This window comes from Plectrocnemia conspersa, unplaced genomic scaffold, assembly GCF_051122295.1.
Source record: "Plectrocnemia conspersa isolate PC_06_02 unplaced genomic scaffold, ASM5112229v1 ptg000008l, whole genome shotgun sequence".
NCBI lineage: Eukaryota > Metazoa > Arthropoda > Insecta > Trichoptera > Polycentropodidae > Plectrocnemia > Plectrocnemia conspersa.
The window spans coordinates 3,884,351-3,907,330 of record NW_028277172.1 but is presented as its reverse complement, the minus strand read 5'-3'; the positions used below and the strand labels follow the sequence as shown (position 1 = coordinate 3,907,330).

General features: G+C 30.5%; 1 protein-coding gene across 9 annotated transcripts in view; it reads right to left on the bottom strand.

Moving 5' to 3' along the window:
• The window catches only part of tgo (Aryl hydrocarbon receptor nuclear translocator homolog tgo), a 137,423-nt gene that overhangs the window by 25,845 nt on the left and 88,598 nt on the right, over nucleotides 1–22,980 (bottom strand). The gene's annotated exons all lie outside the window — the stretch shown is intronic.

Genomic DNA, 22,980 nt, shown 5'->3' with positions numbered 1-22,980 from the left:
TAACACATGTTATTTAATCTGTACGATTTTTTAACGTACATATTGTTTGAATATAATTAATTACTTTCCTTCACTTGTTTTTATAAAAAAATATGCGTTAATATTATTATCAATAATCATTATATTGTATACTATACTTTAATTGTTGTAATTTGTATAATCTACTTGAAACATTAAACATATTTTATTGCCATTTAAAATTTAATTGACAACTCGTGACAATCATAATGGCCTTGAATAATAATTAATAATCGAAATTACACACAGTGGAACATTTTAAACATATTTTTATGCATTTTTTATTACACCAGTAATGTATATAAATTATTTTGAGAAGAGGAAGGCGTACGATATTTTACAACAGCTTCCTAAAGTCACAACGATTCATATTTTTAATGTACATAAATCGCCTATGCTACGTTCACACTGACGCGGACTAATACATTCGCCTCGCATTCTACGCGATAGTGTGAACAAAGTACACATTTGGTTCAATAATTTATTTTCTCTCGTACAGGTTTAATTTTTTAATTTTTATACACCACGTACGCGCGTTACATATACACACAGCTCTGATGTCAGTGGCGGCGCAGCACTATTAAGCGGATTTGCATTAATTTTCCCGTCGGTCATATTTCATAGTATTTTTATTTTTCGAGAATAACAAAAACATGGGGGGAGGCAAAAGTAAATAGAAACGTACAGGGACGTGTGCGCGCGGTTCGGCGGCGTACCTGCGTGTGTTTGTACCGCGGCGAATAAATGAGATCACGTACCCAACAATGTTTTAAATGTTCAAACCGCAGAGATTATAACGTTGTGCCGGCGTGGCTCCGGCTAGGAGGATAGGGACAGGGAGATAAACCGAGAGACGTAGAAAATTCACTCTTGGCGATGCGAGAAAAATTAATACACATGTGTGTGTGTGCGATAAGCTTTCAACCATAAATAACAACACTGACAAATTTTCTTCACTTTCTGAGAAATAATATCATTTAACATAAAAATAACGTAGGAGGCGGAATTATGATAAAAAAAATCTAAAAACAAAAGTTGATATTTTAACTACTTCTATCCAGTTATTAAATGGAACGTAGAATAATATTATATTTGAGTGCTGTTCACATTTGAAGACTGACAGGTGTGAGTAAAAACAATTGTCTTTTTATGCCTTATAGCTCCTATTGTAACTTCCTCTATTTTTTAATTCAATTAATTTAAACATTGAGTCGTTACAAGTTTGATTGTGCGTGTTCATTACACCTGTACAATACTTATAATAATAAAAAATAATAGTCGAATTATCGAAATAATCGTAGATTTCGAAACACCAAAGAATTTTGCACAATAGCCACCTAGACGTTAATATTTAGTTTTATTATTAAATATCTTAGTTTGAAACGCAAAATATTTTTTCTATTAATAATTAGCTAAGTTGTAAACTTATTTTCAAATGAGTTGAAAGGTAGTTTTTCATAAATGAAATTATATTGACCAAAGCGCAAATTCCTGCATTAACGCGGTAACAACCAAAAATGCACTAGGAGAAACTATTTATTCTGCATATTTATAAAATGTTATTCAGCTACATCATGGTTTTAATATCTAATTTCAACCATTAACTTTAGAACTGTATTAAAAAAAATCAGACCGAATCAAAAATAATATTTAAAATCCAAAAAGTTGAGGTTCCGGTAATTGCACACTCGCTAGCTTCGGTACATCACGACAGCGAGAGACCGACAGCTAGTGCTAATAATAATAGCATAAAGTAACTAAAAACATTTTATTTTACATGTTTTTGTGATTCTTTTTTTACAAAACCATGTGTTGACTGCTACTGATGATACTAATTCAAATAATGACATAAATATATCAGAAATAATATTTAAAACGCCAAAAGATGAGGGTCCGGTAATTGCACACTCGCTAGCTTCGGTACATCACGACAGCGAGAGACCGACAGCTAGTGCTAATAATAATAGCATAAAGTAACGAAAAACATTTTATTTTACATGTTTTTGTGATTTTTTACAAAACCATGTGCTGACTGCTACAGATGATACTAATGCAAATAATGACATAAATATATCAGAAATAATATTTAAAACGCAAAAAGATGAGGGTCCGGTATTCGCACACTCGCTAGCTTCGGTACATCGCGACAGTGAGCGAAAGACAGCTATACTATCATATATTTGCGTTAACACAGTCAGTTCATAATTATTCATAATTGTTAAAGAGATAGCAAGTTTTGGCTTACGCTCCTATTATTAGCTCTAAAGATATACGTTCAATATACTTATCATTACTCCTGCTTATATTTTGAACAAATTTATGGAAATTATAATCATTACTATATTTTTTATATTTATCAATCAATCGGAGTAAAAGTATATCGAACGTATCGCGTGCTTTCGAGTTAATAGTAGGGGCGTAAACTCAAACTTGCCATCTCTTTTTCAATTATGAACAATTATGAAATGGATAGCTCTTGAACTGACATCGCAAATAAAGTATAGTGCTAGTAATAATAGCATTAAATAACTTAAAACATGTTTATGTAATATTCATTTTTTACAAAACCATGTTTTGACTGCTCCTGATAAGAAGAATGCAAATTATGACATAAAAATATTAGAAAATTAATATTTTTACATAGTAGCGACGTGACATTTGCACATCTCATTCCAAATAGGTCGACTGCGCTATTTTCAACTTTAAAATTTAAAGTTGAAAGTTCAACTGCACAGTGACGTGCTGATTATCGAATACATGCTACTGCAAGTCGTGAAGAGATTAAAAATATTTTTTGTAAATAAGTATTAAAATAAATTATATTGTATATATATTGAGTTTAGAATCTATTCAGGGCTAGCTAGTAGTTTATAAATAATAATAAAAGTCACTACTTATTTAGTAGTTATTGATTGTGTTTACATCGTTGCAAGGCATTTCACGTCGCAAAGAAGATTCACAACAAATAAATAATAAGTTTCAATGCCGGAAAAACATGAATATTAAATTACTATAATTTTCCATATGGCTACTCTAATATGCATAACCTTTCCAGACATTCCGATAGGAGAGCCGTCGGCGTCAGTAGAACCTACTGTTTGTTTTGGCTATGTCTGCACGCTAACCACCTAACAACTAACTGCTTATCGATTTGCAGATAAACGTCTCGACGTGAACCGAAAGTAATTGTAGCAATAAATATTCATAAGTAAGAAATTAAATTTATTCAATTGCGATGCGATAGCCGCGTGATCTCTGATTTTATGACAATCGGCTCGCAGCGTTAATACTAATTTTATCTTTTCATTGCACACCCTAATTCAAAAGTAGAAAAAATCTTGAAATTATTAAGACGTTCCCACGAAGACGTGACCGAGGGTCTTCGTTTGACATCTACACATTATTAGGACGTGTCTCGACTCTTCAAAAAAGATATGGCATTCGGGTTTCTACGACGACAGAAGATACGCATCTCGGGCGGGCGATCGAGATTTATTGTTGTTCTTCTTTCTTGCTGGCTGTTGTGTGCATAGTTCACAACGGAATGGAAAGTGCGCGATGTGGCATAGGAGCGGGTCACGAGCGAGAATACTGCGAGGTCGTTCTCGGTGCAGTCGAACAACCACCGCCTGATTAAGTTTAAATTTTAATTATTGTGTCGTTAAAGCGACGTTTGAGAACAAGCGGTTGCATTCGGTCGCAGTGTGTTTTGCGTGTTTGCAACGCAAAGTGAACTAAACCATAAAATAAGCTAGTAAAAATCTAGAATAGCCGCTACTATTACTTTTTTTATCAACATTAAGAATTATTGTTATTACTTTGTGTGATACGTTTTAAGTCTGTCATTAAGATTTTATTGCGCGTCTGTTAGCAAATGTGTAATATAATTTAAGTTATATTACTGTTATGTATTGTTTGATTATTAAATAGTATATTTTCTTGGCATGTGGTTTGGAATTATCATGTTGAAGTACAAGACATACACTTAAACTGTTATTGTTAACTCAAAAGGAATTTTTTCATCACTGATTTTTGTCAATATTTGACAATTGAAATGGACATAAATTCTGGTTTCATGTAAATGTATTTTCTTGTGCTCACTTATGTAAATCATTTTCTGTTGCTGTAGTTAATTTAAATACCGATCAAAAATGAAACGACATATATGCGTTTTTCTGAAGGTTGACAGTCCGCCTACATGTATTGAAATAATAGAAAGTTTTTTATTTAAACTTAGTGTGCTTAGAACGTAATTTGTGCAAAATTAAATAAATATATTTACAATTTAGAAACACAAGAAAAAATACTATTAGAAGGGTTTTTACAGTTACATTTAAAAAAACACCCTATTGTAAAGTGGCAGACGACAGAACTTAAACAAGTATTAACTTTTAAAAAAAATGTGCTGCACACACTCGACACTGCATCGTATATTGCAGTGAACGTCACAGCTTCCACTTTTATTCAAAACACACGGATGCTGTGATATTACATATATATTATTTTTTATTTATTTTGTGCGAAATGGGTCGAAATATTTATTTAAAAATTATGAAATATTATTTTAAAAGTACACATAATACATTATATTGTGTGTAATTTAAAACAGGTTTCGAACCGGAACTGAACCGAAAAACGGAAACCCCTGTTATTTTTGTCAGAACGAAAACCGAAGCTGAATCGAATAAAATATCGGTTTATGTTCAAACACGCGCGTACTTGACATGAAAATGAAAATACAATGGAAGATATTTTAATTTTTAGAGGTAGCGCTTTCATATTTTTTTTACATATAATAGTGATTATATGAATAATATCATATATAGTTCTAGTTATAATTATTGCACCATTAATTCATTATTATTATTTATATTATATTATTGTATCAATTAATGCACAGTAGATTCCGTTTAATTGGACCACTGGTTTGTCGGGACCGGTTATTTGGGCCAAATCCCAAGGAACAGAAACCAAATAAAATAAATAATAGTAATTTACTTCGGTTATCTGGGATACCATTCCGTTTAATTAGGACAGCAAATTTGAACAATAAAGAGATTTTACAAGTTTTAATTTTTAATTATCCGGAATTTTTGACAATAGATGACAATTTAGCATGTTACAATAAAAATTAGGAGTAGATACAATTGATGTAAGTCATTAATTCAAAGCATCACACAGTAAGCATGAATACTTGTTCGTGTGACTAAGCAGGACGCAAAAAAATGTATCATTACAGTGTTATATTATGAGCTCAAAATCTACATTTGACCCCCCTCCCCTTAAATTTGGCTAGAAAAATGCATTACATAATATGAATTTTAATTAAATTGTAATATTAAAAAAAATCTGGAAAATCTGAAATGACGTCCCTTATTCTACACCAGAAATTCTCGATTATCCCTCAAAGAAAATATAAGAAAAAACAGTTTTGAATCTATCCCGAAAATATGTCAGTGAAATCATATCGAGATACATTTTCACCGGTAGATATTACCAGTGAAAATAGAATTATATAATTACAAGTTTTTTATATTATTTATTTATGTATAAATGTTACAATGAATGTGTATTTTTCAGTAAAGTTTTATTTTCACTAGTAAGGTCCAAATACATTTTTACCAGTAGATATATATTTCTACTAGCGAAAATATAATTTAACTGATAGGCGCTAGTAAAATTATATGCTACTCTAAATTTCTATGCAACTTAATTTGACAGTTGCGAAACGTCATTTTGCTGTTTAAACCCAAAACTTACTGAACGAAAATTCTAAAACCAGTTATGGTTTTAGAACTTTCATTAGGCCTAAATACAAAATAAGCCAACTAAACTCTCACCGATGTTTGATATTACACTATGTTTTAAAATATGATAGCTATGCTTACCGATATTACTACGTATTTCTGATATGAAAGTATTGGTCAAAGTATATTCAAATCGAATTTTTTAACTTCTCAGAAGTCAAAAATTCACGGCAAAAGCAATACAATCATGTCGGCGAACGCTCGTATATAGTCTACTTTAAAAAAGTGCCTTCCATTTTTAGAAAAAAATAATTTCAATAGCATAAAAAGTTTATATAATTATAAGTTAAAAACAATTAAAAAAAAGACTAGCACGAATCGATAACTATAAAAAAAAAACAGAAACGCAACGGTCGCGACAAAGAAAAATGCATACTGACTGAATCTATTTATTTTTTTATTGAATTCCTTAAAGTTTTTTTATATGTGCCAATAATTATACTCAAAGTATGTATTGGAGCATCACGACGAAAATAAAAACCAATATATGAAGTCCAAATTATATTTAATTTTTTTTTATTTTTATCCAGAGATGGTGCTATATTTCCTTTAATTATTTTTTCAATATTACCTTAAGGCCGGTTTCACACGTGCCGGATGGATTCACCCGGCACCGGGCCGGCGCCGTTTACAAAGCTTTCACACGTGGCCGGTCTCTGGCCGGTTTCTGGCCGGTTTCTTCCCAACCCGACCTATACCCCGTCAACTGGTGCCAATAATTTAGGATTAACGGCTTCACATAAGTCCTTCCACACATTTCGCGTTATTTTTTTATTTTTGTATGTATTCTACTAAGATAATTAAAAGAGATTACATTAATATAATTAAAATTTCGAGGTCTATTTCTTCCGCTATTGCCTAAACACGAGGAATATATTTAATAATTTTATTACAAGATACCACAATCACTGTCAACGGCCCGGTTCATGTTTGAGTTTTACCCCCACCACACTCAACTCGGTACCCGGCGCCGGACAGTTTAGTGAGCGCGGCCGGCGACAACCCGGCAGTCAGCGTCGGTCCGGCGCCGGGTAGATTTGTCCGGCACGTCTGAAATGATAGGTACTAGCCCATACAACACCATCCCCACTACACGGCGCCGGCCCGGTGCCGGGCAAATCCACCCGGCACGTGTGAAACCGGCCTAAATCTCATTAAACGATCATAAAATGTTGGCGTCATTAGACGTAAAACATATTTTGACGTCAACTGACGTCCGTAGCATTAACGGCCAGTACGAAATTTCTCCAACAGTTCCGTGGGGATTTCAACCAATTATAACGACCTATTCGAACAAATTAAAATAAATACCAACTCGTCTCGAAAGTAAAGTCTTAACAATGTAAGAGAGATAGAAAAGAAAGGGCTCTGGACGAAACAATTGTGTTAATAACTGTTAATAGTTCACGGACCACCTATAAGCAGATTCGACCCGAGATGATAGTGCCGAAAAAACTACCATTTTGTGTAAAAAGTATGCGTGGTAGAAAACGCGTTCTATCATGCTCAAAAAGGACTATTGTTATTGTTGCTCCTTTGTTAACGATTACCGAAAATAGCTGGTTGGGAATTTAAATTTTAAGCCATAAACACATATCGTGGGTGTGACTAAGAGCTGATGCAATTGGACCGCCAACATCCTCATCTGTGATTCGAAAGAGCTGTCTCAAACCAGCAATATAAAATATGACACATAGGCACAGAGAGGTAGATAAAGGAAGACGCTTCTGAGACTCAACCCTAAGGCACATCAGCCGACAATACCAGCAATTTCGACTCCACCATCTGTAACCATCAGTTACATTTTCATATGTATGTGGTATTTTATACATGCTTAATTAAATAAACTGTTACCAGCTTCTCCAGCGTCTATTTTGGTTGAAAAGTCAGTCCTTCGGCTTAAAAATACGTGAGTTCATACCTTACAGTTCTATGACTAACACTATCCGCTCCAAATCCCAAATTATTATTTAATAGGGCCAGTGCTGCAATGCGTTTAAGTTTGAGCTCGCATAAAAAATAGATACCATAATCCTTAGTAGCCGAAAAAAAATCAAGCCTGACTGTAATAAGTAAAACAATACAATATGGTATATTACGGTTCGTTTTTTAAGCATAATCGGTTTGAAACTAATAACAAAACAAGAGTGAAATTGGCATGTCAGAACACCCAAGAATTTGCTTACAATAATCACACAGGAAAAGCTCACAAGCACCACGCAGATTTTCAAAAGCCATTATCATCAAATATTACAGCACAAAAATTACTTTTATTTATAAGCTTCGAGAAACATGCATAGAAATAGTACTCATGGCTTCACGCACCGTGCGGTATAGTCGTACATCCACAAATTAACGAGACAGTAAAAGTTTCTTTAACGGGATAATAAAAGCCGGATTTCTAATGTGATAAAACAAAATACGATTCCGGTTAACTTTTCAGCAGCCCGGCTTTACACACGTCGAATATCCAATTTTCACATTATCCTCCATTCGCGGCCGCATTCCTCGACGACCGACAATCTCGAATCCCCGCGCGTTGCCGGAAAGATTTACGGCCCGATTTTCGTCGTTAGAAAACGAATTGGCATTCGAACATCATCCTCAACGATCATCCGCACGGCCATTGATATTCCTCCTTCGACCAGTTAATTTCTCGCCGGACAATGGAATCGTGAAGAGATTTCGACGCGGCCAGTGTGTCTCCGTTTCCTGTGCGGGGTCATAATCGACCTCACCCGAATCTTCAAAAATTATGAAAAAAGCTTTTTTTTCATCCAAGTTTAATTTATTAGGCGTTTTTTACGCGGCGTTCGTGCTACGGTGGTGATTGATATGTTTCCATTCATCGCGCTCGTCGTAAGCGACGTAAGAGAATTGTGATTTATGCTAGGGATTTGTTATGTAGTGCTTATGGTTTTTCTTGTTCGAGTGTCATAATTGACCTTTTGGCTCGCTTGCTCGCGCCTTTGAAGCGCTCGTGTGTGAGGTCGAGAAATTGAATCTCTCGTCTTCAAGGATGTTCAACAACATATAGTAAATAAAATATACAATGTCTTACTTTAACCATTTAGTTGCGAAATCCGATTAGCACATTTTTGCTACTTAGCAAAAAAATGCCATATTAAATATGCAATCATTGAATTAAATGAGCTTGGGGGTATTTGCTCTATGCATAAAAATTTTTTATTTCGAAATAGTGATCATAGAAGACGTGGCAACCAAAGGGTTAATATTATGATATAAATTAAATAAATAAATTTAGAAGTATAAGTTATGAAATACATACATATATCATATAACTAAATTTAACTTAACCAAAAAACTAAGACATAAAATTATTGTGATATCCGAATTAAAATTGATCTTATTTTTGTATTAAATTAAATCCTAAAGTGGCAAATAATTCGATTGAAAAATAACTTTTTTTCAGGGGATGTAGAAGTAAATAAAACGATTTTTTAATCTAAGTGTAGTAAATTTCTACTCTATTTGGTGACTAACGATAAAAATACTTAATGCTGTATATAGATTACACATAAACGAATAAAATAGCAAATGTTGCCAAATGGCAACAATACGTATTTATTGGTTAAATACGAGTATAATACAGGCATCCAAGTTATTTTCAAACGCATTATTTATTTATGTCAAAGAAACTCTTTATTTTACTTGATACATTTTTATTTTTTCAAATAAAGAAGTAATTAACGTGTTTTTTATATATTTTTTTATAAAAATACGTTTACATTTTCGGGAATCTACGAATTTTCAATCCCGATTTCCGGTATTAAAAAAAATCATCAGAAAGAGCATCCACTATTAGCGATACTAGTATTGTGAGTTACTAATATGTGGATATAAAATTATTGTTTTTTTACTCAAATCAGTTGAATGATTTAATGCTTATATTATAAATAGTTTAATGACTACATAATGTAACTTGAAAATTAAAATAGGTGGAATTATTTATGTTGCCAAATGGCAACATTACGCATTAAACAGTTATATAAGATTATAATCCATGCATTCGAGCTACTATATGCGTCATTTCAACTTTAAATTATTATGCTAAGAAAGCAATTTATCTCACTTGATACAAAGGTTTACGAAATTTAAAAACTTATGTTTATAAAAAAATAAATATTTAAAAAAAATGGTGAAACTGAGCGTGAGGGCTAACAAATTACATAAGTAATTCATGTAAATAGCTTAGAAACAATTGTACGTTTTGATTTAGCAAAGTTTAATTATAACATTCTTTATATAATTCAACTGAATTGAGTAAAGCAAAGAATACTTCTATATTTATACAAGTTAGTTGTTTGTGTTCATCGTATGTGCATGTGTCTGCCGTGCAATTAGCCAAGATTGTGGTAACCAACCCCTTTGGAGGTGAAAACCGGCAGATATTTACGCGTATGTAGCACAATTTAATAAATAGTATAAATAGATTGATTAATATAATATATAAATAGTATAAGATAGAAATAATTAGTATTGTTACATAAAAAAAAAATGGCCGATAGCGGCGTGACTCTAGCGGGCGTAATTACGCCAGAAAATAGAATAAAGGAAATTAATGAATTAAAAACAAAATTAAATGTATTATTATCAAATGGTAATATATTATCAAAAGAAAAAAAAACCATTATAACTAATACATTTGATATAATGTATAAACATTTATTAGATGTATTAAAAACTAATAGGAACGATGAAAATAATAAAAATGAAAATAATAACTCAATAATTGAGTTATTAAATGAAGTTAGAAAAGATGTTTATAATATAAAGGATAAACTAAATTTAAATAACAATATTATTAAAAATAAAATGCAAGAGAAACATTATTCGGAAGTCGTAAAAAAAGGAAAAGATATTGCGATAATTATACCTAAAAATTTGCAAAATATAGAGCAGACAAAAAAGGATTGCAAAAATTTAATTAAACCAACAGAATTAGAAGTTGGAATACAAAATATAAGACCAATAAGCAAAGGAGGTATAATAATTACATGTGATAGTAAAGAAGATGCATCGAAAATTACGACAGATGCAGTAAAAAAACTAGGAGATAAATATAATATAAAAGTAGGAAATTTAAAGAAACCAAAAATAAAAATAATTGGAATTTCTGAAGAATTAAAATATGATCAACTAAAAAAGTGTATAATGAAACAAAACACATGTGTAGAAGAAAACAAATGTTATTTAGAAGTAAAACATATTAAAAAAAACAAATTTAATAAGTATGATGCTATTATTGAAGTAGATGTTACGACATTTAAAAATATAATGGATGTAGGCAAATTAAATATTGAATGGGATAGGTGTAAAGTATATGAAGACATATTCATATACCGTTGTTATAACTGTTATGGTTATAATCACAAAGCCAGTGAATGTAAAAATAAAAAAAATTGTATAAAATGTGGTTCGGAAGAACATTTAATAAATCAATGCAACAAAAAAGAAAACTGTGTGAATTGCTGTAGAGCAAATAAATTACTAAATCTTAATTTGAATGTGGAACACAACTCCATGGATAGAAATTGTTCAATTTATAAAAGATACGAGCAAAATTACTATAATAAAATACAATATAATATAGTATAGCAATTAAAAAAATCAAGTTCATATGGGAAACAAGAATCAGTAACTGGGATATTAATCAATGCACAAGGTTATTTAAAACATAAAGAGGAAATAGAATTAATTACTGAAAAGGAATATCCAATATTTTTAGGGTTAACTGAAACCCATATCACAAATGACATTGAAGAATTTGAACTAAATATTGGCAATTATAATATAATTAGATGTGATTCTAATTCCAGACATACAGGAGGTGTTATACTGTATATTAGAAATGATATAAAATTCAATACTATATTTAAAAATAATCAAGATAAGACATACTGGTCTATCACAGTTAAGATTTTTATTGAAAAAATTCCCATAATATTATGTATAGCATACAGATCTCCAAATAGTAATCCGAATATATTCATAGAATTTATAAATAATATTGCAGAATGGAGTTTTGATCAAATTTTGGATACTGTTTTAATTGGAGATTGGAATTTTAATTGGAACAAATGTGAAGATTTTTACACAGCAAAATTAGAAAAAATATCAAATATATTTGGTTTAAGACAATGTGTTAAAGAAAATACAAGGACTAATAATAGATCGAGCACATTAATAGATTTAGTATTTACCAACAACAAAAAAATTTATTGTGAAGTAAAATCAACTCCAAGAATAACTGACCATTCAATTGTATATATTTATATAGAAAAACATAATGAACTTAAGTTTAAAAAAACAAAAAAAATTGATATAATTAAAAAAATTAATTTTAATAAATTAAGATTAGAATTACAAAAATGTGACTGGAATGTAGATAATATGGATGTTAATAGGATATGGAACAAAATTTATAAGAATATAGTAGATTGTAAAACAAAAAGTCAATATAATTTTAAAAAGGAATATCGTTACAACCCAAAACCGTGGTTTAATGATGATGTTAAAAATGCTATAAAGAAAAGAGATGAGTCATACAAAATTTTTCAAATATTAAAAACAGAACAAATAGAATATAAAGTCTTTAATGAAAAATGGAAAACATACACACAATGTAGAAATATGGCAGTCAAAGTATTAAGAATGGCTAAAAAGAAATGGTATGAAAAATTGATAGATGAAATACAAAATGATCCAAATAAGATGTGGAAATCAATAAAACAATTAATTAATCCAACTCAGAAAAACGACATAATAAAAATGGAAATTAATGGAAATATATATCAAGATCCTTATATAATGGCAGAAAAAATGAATACATATTACATTGAGAGCATAGAAGAAATTGTAAATTCAATACCAAGGATTAGTAATTTAGTACAATATAATAATAAAACATTAATTGTAAAATTTAGTAAATTTAAATCAGTATCATTAGATGAAATTCATAACATAATATGTAAATTTAAAAAAGGAACTAGTACTGATGAACTAGATATAAATATAATTAAAGAAACATGGGAAATAATAGGAACTAAATTAAATTATTTAATAAATAAAGCACTCTCCTTAGGAGAAATGCCTGAAAATTTAAAGATTGCTACTATTGTACCTATACCTAAAATAAAAAATAGTAAAAAAGTTGAAGAAATGAGACCAATCAACATGCTACCGTGTATAGAAAAAATAATAGAAGAAGTAGTAATCAAACAATTAAAGGAGTTTATTACTTCTCAAAACATAATATGTGAACAACAATCGGGATTCAGAGAAAAGCATTCCACTGAAACTGCATTACAAGTAGTGATAAATGATTGGCTGTTGGCTAAGGATACAAACAAAATCATTGGAGCAGTTTTCTTGGATTTCAAGAGAGCCTTCGAAACAATAGACAGAGAAATAATGTTGAAGAAATTGGAGAGTATAGGTATAAGTGATATAGTTTTGAGATGGTTTAATAATTACTTATATAAAAGAAAACAAAAAGTTAAGATAAATAATGTATGTTCTGAAGAGAGGTTAGTGTATTATGGAGTACCACAAGGGTCTAAATTGGGACCATTGTTGTTTGTTTTATATATGAATGATATAGTTAATAACGTAAGAAAATGTAAAGTTCATCTATTTGCGGATGACACATTGATCTATTGCATGGGTGATAACATTGAAGAAGTTGTGAGTAATTTGAATGATGAATTAGGTGTGTTAGAGATATGGTTAAAGAATAATGTACTTAAATTAAATGAGAATAAAACTAAATGTATGTTTATTAATTATAAAAATGTGTTAGATGATAGTACCAAAATAGTAATAAATAACTCTAATATAGAAATAGTGGATAATATAAAATATTTAGGAGTAATTGTTGATACAAAATTAAACTTTAAAGAACATTGTAATTACATATTAAAAAAAATTAGTAGAAAAATAGGTTTATTATCTAGATTAAGAAATATATTAAGTATAAATACAAAAAAATTAATTTACAATAGTATAATATTGCCCCATTTTAATTATTGTGCAACACTATTAAATATGTTGAATAAATTAGATAAACAAATGTTGCAAAAATTACAAAATAGGGCAATGAGAGTAATCTTAAATAAAAATAGATTAACTAATTGTAAAAGTATGATTGATAGATTAGAATGGTTGAATGTTCAAGAAATATTGAGTATGAATGTTTTAGTATTTATATATAAGTTAGAAAATAATATGTTACCACACTATTTTAATAAGTATTTAATAAGAAATAAAGATGTACATAAATATAATACTAGAAATAGAGAAAATTTAAAGATAATTAAGTATAAGAAAACGAGTACGGCTAGGGGAATTATGTACGGAGGTTTTAATTTATATAATAGTCTTCCAAGAGAAATCCGAAACAGCAAAAATATAACGGGTTTTATAAATGGAATAAAAAAACACCTTCGTACATATAGAAATAAGATATTATAATATTAAGTCTTTATTATTGTATATTTTTTCTTTCTGTTATGTATTTTTTATATATTTTATATATGTTTACTAAATTTGTTAGATGTAAAGATTAGCTATTAAGCTAAATAAATTAATAAAATAAAATAAATAAAATAAATAAACTGATAAATACCAATAATATCTACTTTATACTGTTTTAAACGACTACACAAGGAATCAAGCGAATAAAATTATGAATGTTGCCAAACGGAAACAATACGCATTTAACGGTTAAACACGAGTATAATACTTATAAATGTGCCAATTAAATTTTCCATTTCACGTGATACAGACATTTGGATTATAGACAGAATTATATTTTTTATGAATAATGATAAAATTATTCATAAAAAATATATTTAAATTATAAATAATAATGTAACGGATAGCTCTTGAACTAACTGTACTAACGCAAATATAGTGCAATATATAGTAATTTATTACACTATATTTGCATTAATACAGTCAGTTCAAGAGCTATCCATTTCATCATTATTCATAATTTAAATATATTTTTTATGAATAATTTCATCATAGGTGACTAATTTTACTGTATATAGCTTAATAATCACATAATACGACAATCTAAAATAATCAGCGGGTAAAAGTTGATGTGTTGCCAAATGGCAACACGATGCATTTAACTGTGTAAACATGCGAGTATAATACGCTTATTTTAAATATGTCATTAAAACTCAGGATTTCGTACCGGAACTGAACCAAAAACCAAAAACTACTTTTTCCTGAATGAAAACCGGAACCGAACCGATATATAATTTTAATTGAACCGGAACAAAAACTAAAATGAAAAATTAACTGTTCGAAGCCACGTTTAAGCAAAAACATATTTAATGGGAAAACCTTATATTTTTACTGTGATATGTTTTATTTCGAGCAATACGCTAAAATGCGTTTTTGAAATTTTACTTATCCATAATATTAGTACGACTCTTGATCGTCAATCAAAATATAATTAGAGAATATAAAACTTCTTTACCCTAAAATTAGCTACGGTACCTTACGACAGTGAGGGACCGACAGTTGGTTTTATAAATTGTACGAAACACGATGCCCGACATGATTTTTATTACCGATAAATATTTATAATTTACTGAAACTCATGAAGTGACATACATCCTACGTGGATGGTCAGAGTTAGATGTCAGGAATAAGGGATTGCCTTTAGGGTAATCGTGCGCCAATAAAGCAACAAGAGCGCTTTCCACGTGTCATTAATGATATGTATTATCTTTCAATCGTAATAATTAAGCATAAAGTAGAACTCTGACACTTTAATTAATCGACAACTTGCGTGCCTGCCATATCGTCGGACACCATCAGTTACATCACTTAATGGAATCGACGCTTTTTTGTGTAGTTTCTTACAACAATCTAATTGAAAAGCTCGATTAAACGCTTTGGACTCGCACCAACAAAAAAAAAATCACCACCACAGCATTAACGCGATCAAAACACGTGGCCGATCGGTCGCAACCGTCGTTTTTTCAACGGTCACGACCGTCTTCGTCGTCGTCGTCAAAAAGCGTACGATTTCGATTGACATTCATTCCGCAACGCTGCCGCGAGAAACGTAAAATGTCGGTTAAATTTAAGAGAGTTTAGCCTGAACCGCCGTGATTTATTAACGTAGCATAATATTTTTTCCGAGCCTGGAAAAACTAATGCGGCAAACTTGCCGGGCGGGCCGATATCTGATTCGTCATGTGAACTGAGCTTTGGCGGCCGTTGCACGACACGAGACGCAAAACGACAACGTGGAAAAACTGAATCGAGCCGGAAAAACAATAACGCTCATGCATATTCAGCGGGAAATTACTGTGCGATTTTTCAGAGCAGCTCAGTCCGACATCGTGAATGGTATTATTTCATATTGTAATACTTTGATTATTTGAAGTGTGCTAAAATTGGCACGCGAGAAATTCTTGCGCGTGCCATTTATGGAAAGTTCTAAAAGACCTTTCACATATAAATAGAGACTAAGCGAACATAAACGAAAACTGTGACTTGTTTAAAAGTATGTCTTGTTATTGAAATTCGATAGTTAAGGATGTGTCATTATTTATATTGAGACAAACATACTATCGATAAATTGTTAAACCGCTACACCTATTTATTTTCCACGGATGATACATAAGAAAAAAATCAAATAAATTCGATTAAAAACAAATTAAACACTCAACACATTGCATACCGGCTTATTTGCGAATATTAGAGCCTAAACTTAATTTTTTTAAAACCTTCAATACTTTTTTAATAGTTAACTTTTCAACTGTAGATAGCGTACCAATAAAATAAAAAAATACATTTATGTTTAGCATCATTAAATTTACATATTATAGAAATAAAAACGATACAGATTATAATAAAATGATATAATATTATTGCTTATTTTTAAAACAACAAATATGAAACTCTGTGACCTCTACAATAATTTATTTATTTTTAACCCTTTACCGTCGATTTACGCGGCGATATTCGCACAACCGTCCAATTTGATATTGTTGCCAGAGAAAAAATGTCAATATATCGTTAGATGTTTTGATTCCAGTATTTCATGCATTATATCAATAACAATGACCTACTTCAGTGACTCCCAACCGGTGGTATGCGTTGGTCCAAGTATTAGCGGCAAACCATTAGGGATTAATGAATACGTTCGAAGGCCTTTAGTAATAAAAATCAGGGACGTGATTTTGGGGGAATAGGTGGGGCATTTGCTCCCCGCCTCTTGAATTTGGCCAGAAAACTGCATGTCATTTAATTAAATACTATGTATCTTAATGAAATACAAATATTAAAAAAACTGATATGACGTCACTGATTCCAAATCAGAAATTCTCGGGTTATCCCTTAAAGAAAATCTCAATATTTTTTAAAATATGTAATTTTAGTGAAATTAAATCAGAATGCATTTTCACCGGTAGATATATATATTTTTACATGTGAAAATATAATTTATTTAGCAGGTGCTAGTAAAATTATATGATTTCAATTATTCTTTATATAGTAATATATCTATTTGCATACTTATCGTTATTTATTTACATGCGATATATAAATGTTACAGTGAATGTGTATTTTTCAGACAAAATGTCAAAGTTGCACGGTTGAGTTTCGTTCGACTATCACCGCGTAAATTGACCGTAAAGTGTTAAAATTTATTTACACATTTTTATTTTCTTGGTACACGATTTCCAGTTTCCATTTGTAATAATATATACATTTATAATACATACTTATCATTATTTATTTACATGCGATATTTAAATGCTACAGTGAAAGTGTATTTTTCAGTGAAGTTATGTTTTCACTAGTGAATTTCAAATACATTTTCACCAATAGATATATATTTCTACTAGCGAAAATTTAATTTAACTAATATGCTTCTCTAAAATGTCTATGAAATTCAATTTAACAGTTGCGAAACGTCCATTTGTTGTTAAACCAAACCTAACCTAATGCAAATTCTAAAACAAATTATAGTTTTAAAACTTTCATTAAGTCAAGTCAAAAAAACAACCTATGCCAACTTATCTCAAGAGGTAAATAAGCAGAAGAAGTACATCTCGCATATTGCTCTATAGTTTGACTGAAATTTGGTATTATACTATGTTATAAAAATATGATAGCTATCCTTAATGTTATTACAACAAACTTTTAATATGAGAGCATTGTTTAAAGTATATTCAAATCGAATTTTGGTCAATAAGAAGGCGCAAAAACAATTATCACTTCTCAGAAGTCAAAAATTCACGTCAAAAGCAATAAAATCGTGTCGGCGGCGTTGCAGTGGGAACGCTAGCGTTCCCACTGCAACGCCGCCGTCACGATTTTATTGCTTTTGATGTGGATTTTTGACTTCTGAGAAGTGATAATTGTTTTTTGCGCCATCTTATTGGTCAAAATTCGGTTTAGATATGCTCTATTAAAATCTCACTTATTGTAGGTCGTAATATGAACGCTAGATAACCGATCGATTTTACTGCGACGGCACGATTTTATTGCTTTTGACGTGGATTGTAAACGGGCCACCTTGAATTTAGCCAGAAAAATGTCATTTCATGAAATCTCACCCATGAAAATCTTAAATGATGTCCTTGTACATAAGGGACTCGAATTTTATCTAGTCACAAAAGAGATACAATTTTTTGAATATATGTTGGATATATTCATAGAAAAAAATCAGTAAGCACTGCCTTGAAACAATTTTTTTTACCCGAGTTTTGAGTCTCTGGAATTTCATGTATCGATTTTTTCAACTATTTTAGTTAATTTAATGTTAGTGACATCTTTAGCTAGATCACTAAATAAATACGCTACGGTAAATACGCAGTTTAACATGTGATTTGTTATATGAAGTTAAAATGACGAAAAGCGCAAATTTGTGCACTCGGACGCAACGTAAATCTGTGCACACGGTATTCAATGTGTTAATAAGATCATCTGCTAAACTCTTTGCAGTCTATTAACACTGCAAGATCTTAGATATTTTTTCATCTTGCAATATAAACGTATAAGGTTAATGGGCAAGTGCTAACATTTTTTTATTCACATCACTGATTGATGAGACAGGTTGATTTTTTAAGTACGAGTTTTTTCACCAATTAAAGAACAAATATCAATTTTCACTACAGCAGAAATATTTTTTCATTAGGCCATTTTACACAAAAAATATTATTAAATACTATCGAATTAATCCACAAATTACCATTTAATATCAATTAAAACGTAATTATTTTATTCGAATGTTTTGGCAGAACCACAAATTGCTGCACACTGAATACAGTCTCATTTGTTCAATCTGTAACTGTATCTTATCCCCAACCTTTTTGATATACATATATGCATTACTTTTTTGTAATTTAACAACATTTATTTCCTACGCTTTGTTGTTCGCAAAATTACAAAATGGGAGTGGTCCAATTATTTTGTCACACCCCTGTATATACATATATCTCGATAAAAAGTTCTAACCTTAAATATAATAATAGGTATTTTATTAAAACAAAACTATGACGCCCCTGACACAATAACAATACATAGTGGGCAACAGAAGCTGATTGACCGAAGCTGATAGAGACCCTAAACACAACGATGACCGTGCACCGCGAATCGTTTAGTATTCCATTTACGATGTCATATCGTGACTACAAGTTTTTTTGTTCTCTGTCACATGCTCATATGCACACGCATGTTAGTTTATATACTTATTCGTATATAAACATAACTTTAGCATACCTTACGTAAACATTAACACATTGAACACGCCCCTAATCTTATCTCAAAATGTTCAACTGTATCCAATATATTGCAGCGTATTTATGGATTAACTGTAAATATTCTGAGAGCTTGATAAGTATTCATGTACTGTTTGAAAATAAAAAAAAATTGAAGAGGAAGAAATTATGCATGTCGCTAACAAACATTTTTAAATACAACTTTCCGCCTTCTGCGAGTTAAGTGTTAACGCCGCCGTCGGCCTTTTCCGCAAAAAGGCGAGCACTAGTTAGGTGCTTAATTAAAAAATAGAGGTGGGCTGGCGTCCAAGAGCGACCCCTCCAGACAAAAGTAAGAGGGTGCCCTTTTAGAAAAAGGAAAGAAAAAAAACACAACCCGGGCAGCGGATAAGAAGACGAGACAAGAGAGACGAGTGGCGCGCGCTGAAAAAAAAGTGCCCCCTCGCCGTCGTCGGATTAATTTATGCGGCAATTAAAGAAAGAAAGCGGGGCGGCGGGGAAGAAAGAGTGTAGACTACGAAAGGGGTAGAAAGGTATGCGGGCAGATGGGATGGGGTGGCAAAGAGTTGGGGTTGTATGTCCAAGGAAGTAATCTTTGAGGGCGTTAAGTTAAATGTTGTAAATTGACCGTTTTATAAATCTGTGACTAAGAAAGCTTGTTGAAAAGAATGTTTGAATACTAGATCTGACAACCACATTGTTCATTAGTTGTCAAGAAAGGCATGTATTTATTTTATTATAACCAAAACAGACGCGACGGCGGCGGAGGGCAACACTTTCTTCGGCGGAACTCGACAGGAATTTGGCGACGGCGGTGCCTCGTCTGTTCATCATTTACATAGCATATAATTCAACATGTAACTAAACTCTATATACTTTTAATAAAATTACACTGCAGCAACTCCCTAAATTGTGCATACGGTATTCAATGTGTTAAATCGCCTCTTTGTTTATATTAGGTTTAGGTGAAAATGGCAAAGCTTATTTGACGATCGTCATGAATTTCTAGAGCAGAGGACATCACAGTGTTCAGTGAAACAATTATGGACATGGATCCAGTAACAGTTAGACAGATTCAAGAAAAAAAATATAAATTCAAATATATGGTTCTCAAGAAAAAGAATTAATACATAAGAAATACAATATTTTCGTTGCACATTTACAGAAAAATGATTAAAATTGTAACCAAGCTAATTAGCTTTTAAATAAAAACGAAAAAAATTGTTGCTGCGGTGCTTAATTATGTTCAAGATATTAGATTGAGCAAGATTTTATCTGTTGTGTGCACTAAAACGAATGATTTGTGTATTAAAATATTGAATAAATATATATTTATTCAATAAAAAATATTACATTGAGCAATATGTTATCTGTAGTATGCACTAAAACAAATTATTTGTGCATTAAAATATTAAAAAAAAACTATTTTCAATAAAAAAAATATTAAATCAAACAATATTTTATTTTTAGTATTCACTAAAAATGATTTTTCGACTAACAAATTATTTATGCATTAAAATATTAAAAAAAAAAAACTAGTTTCAATAAAAAATATTAAATCAAACAATATTTTATTTTTAGTATTCACTAAAAATGTTTTTTTACTATTAAATTAATAATAAAATTGTAGATTTAAGAAATGATAATATATACTATAATAAGTTTTAGAACTTTTATTAGGTTAGGTTTGGGCTTAAAGTACTTCGTATCATAATGGTGCAAATTTGCAATATACTCTAAATTGGATGTTGCAAATTTGCAACATACTTTATAATTCACTACTGTTTTGTAGTGAATTTTATTTTCAATATATATATTTTTTATTATTATTTTTTCCTTATTGTATAGAGCATGGTTTCCCAAACTATGTTCCGCGGAACACTGGTGTTCCGCGGATCCAAAATATGTGTTCCGCGGAGCCTAAATAGATATTTCACAAAAATTTAGAGTAGATTAAAAAAATTGTTAGTCTTGCTAATACATAAAAATTGTTCATAAATCTGATAAAAAAGCTTGAAAATATGTGTTAAATATTCAACATTGATGTGTATAAAATCTGGAGGGAAAAGTTTCATTAGTCGATGTTGTTTTTTTTATCTTTAAAATTTGATCGTATTTAAACAATATTTTTTTTGTTAATTAATCACAAGATATTAGTGCTTGTTATACGAATTTTATTTATGTGACTACATATGCTACTAGCAGTCACTGTATTTTGCATAGGCATGCACTGTTGACTAAAAAAATTTCCACAAATTTAAAAAATGTTATGAAGTAGCCGTGAAAATGATAAACTATGTAAAATCTAGACCACTTCAATCCAGATTATTTAAAATTTTGTGCGATGAAATGGGTAGTGAACATGAAGCACTTTTTTTACATACGGAAGTGAGATGGCTATCCAGAGGAAAAATACTATTAAGACTTGATGAACTTCGAAATGAATTATTAGTCTTCTTGAAAGCACAAAATAATTTGCAACATCGTTTTATAAAAATTTTAACAAATCCTTCCTGGTTGATACATCTGCATATCTGGCAGATATTTTTACAAAGTGAAATGATGTTAACTTATAATTACAAGAAAAAAGTATTACAATTTTTAATATGAGAGATAAAATTGAATCTTTTGATAAAAAATTACAATTTCAGATTTTATCGGTTGAATCTAATAATTCTGATTGTTTTCCTGTCTTGGATATGAATGTTTAAATGAACTGAATTTTCAAGTAGATAAAAAAGTTTCACTAGGTTTTTAGAACACCTATATTACTTGAAAATAACTCTTTCGAAATATTTTCCGAATACTAGTAAGGACGATTCCTGGGTTCGGAATCCATTTTCCGTAACAGTAAAACCAGTGGACTTAAGGGATTAGGAGAATTTAGTTAATGACTCTGATTTGAAACAAAAATATCAACCATTAAATAATTTCTGGGCGAGTCTGACTGAAGAGTTCCCCAAGGTGTCAAAACAAGTTCTGGTTTGTTTACTTCCGTTTTTCACGACATATTTATGCGAAGTGGGATTTTTTAAGTATTTTGCAACAAAAATAAAATACAGAAATAGACTCCACGCCACGGCAGATATGAAAATACAACTAACCAAAATTGTGCCTGATATAAAAAAAAATTGTTATTTAAGAACCCAAAATCTTTAGTCATTAGTAGTTTTATTTATTTGTATTTTTATGTTTATTAAATAGATTTAATAACATTTCTTTAATAACATGTTTTATTTTATTATGAATTACCCAGCCTAAAAAATAAGTTAGGTGTTCCGCCAAAATTTTCGGATTTGCCAAGTGTTCCGTCGCTGAAAAAGTTTGGGAAACCCTGGTATAGAGTAACATTTAGCCTTTAATATTTTTTTTCACAATAAAAA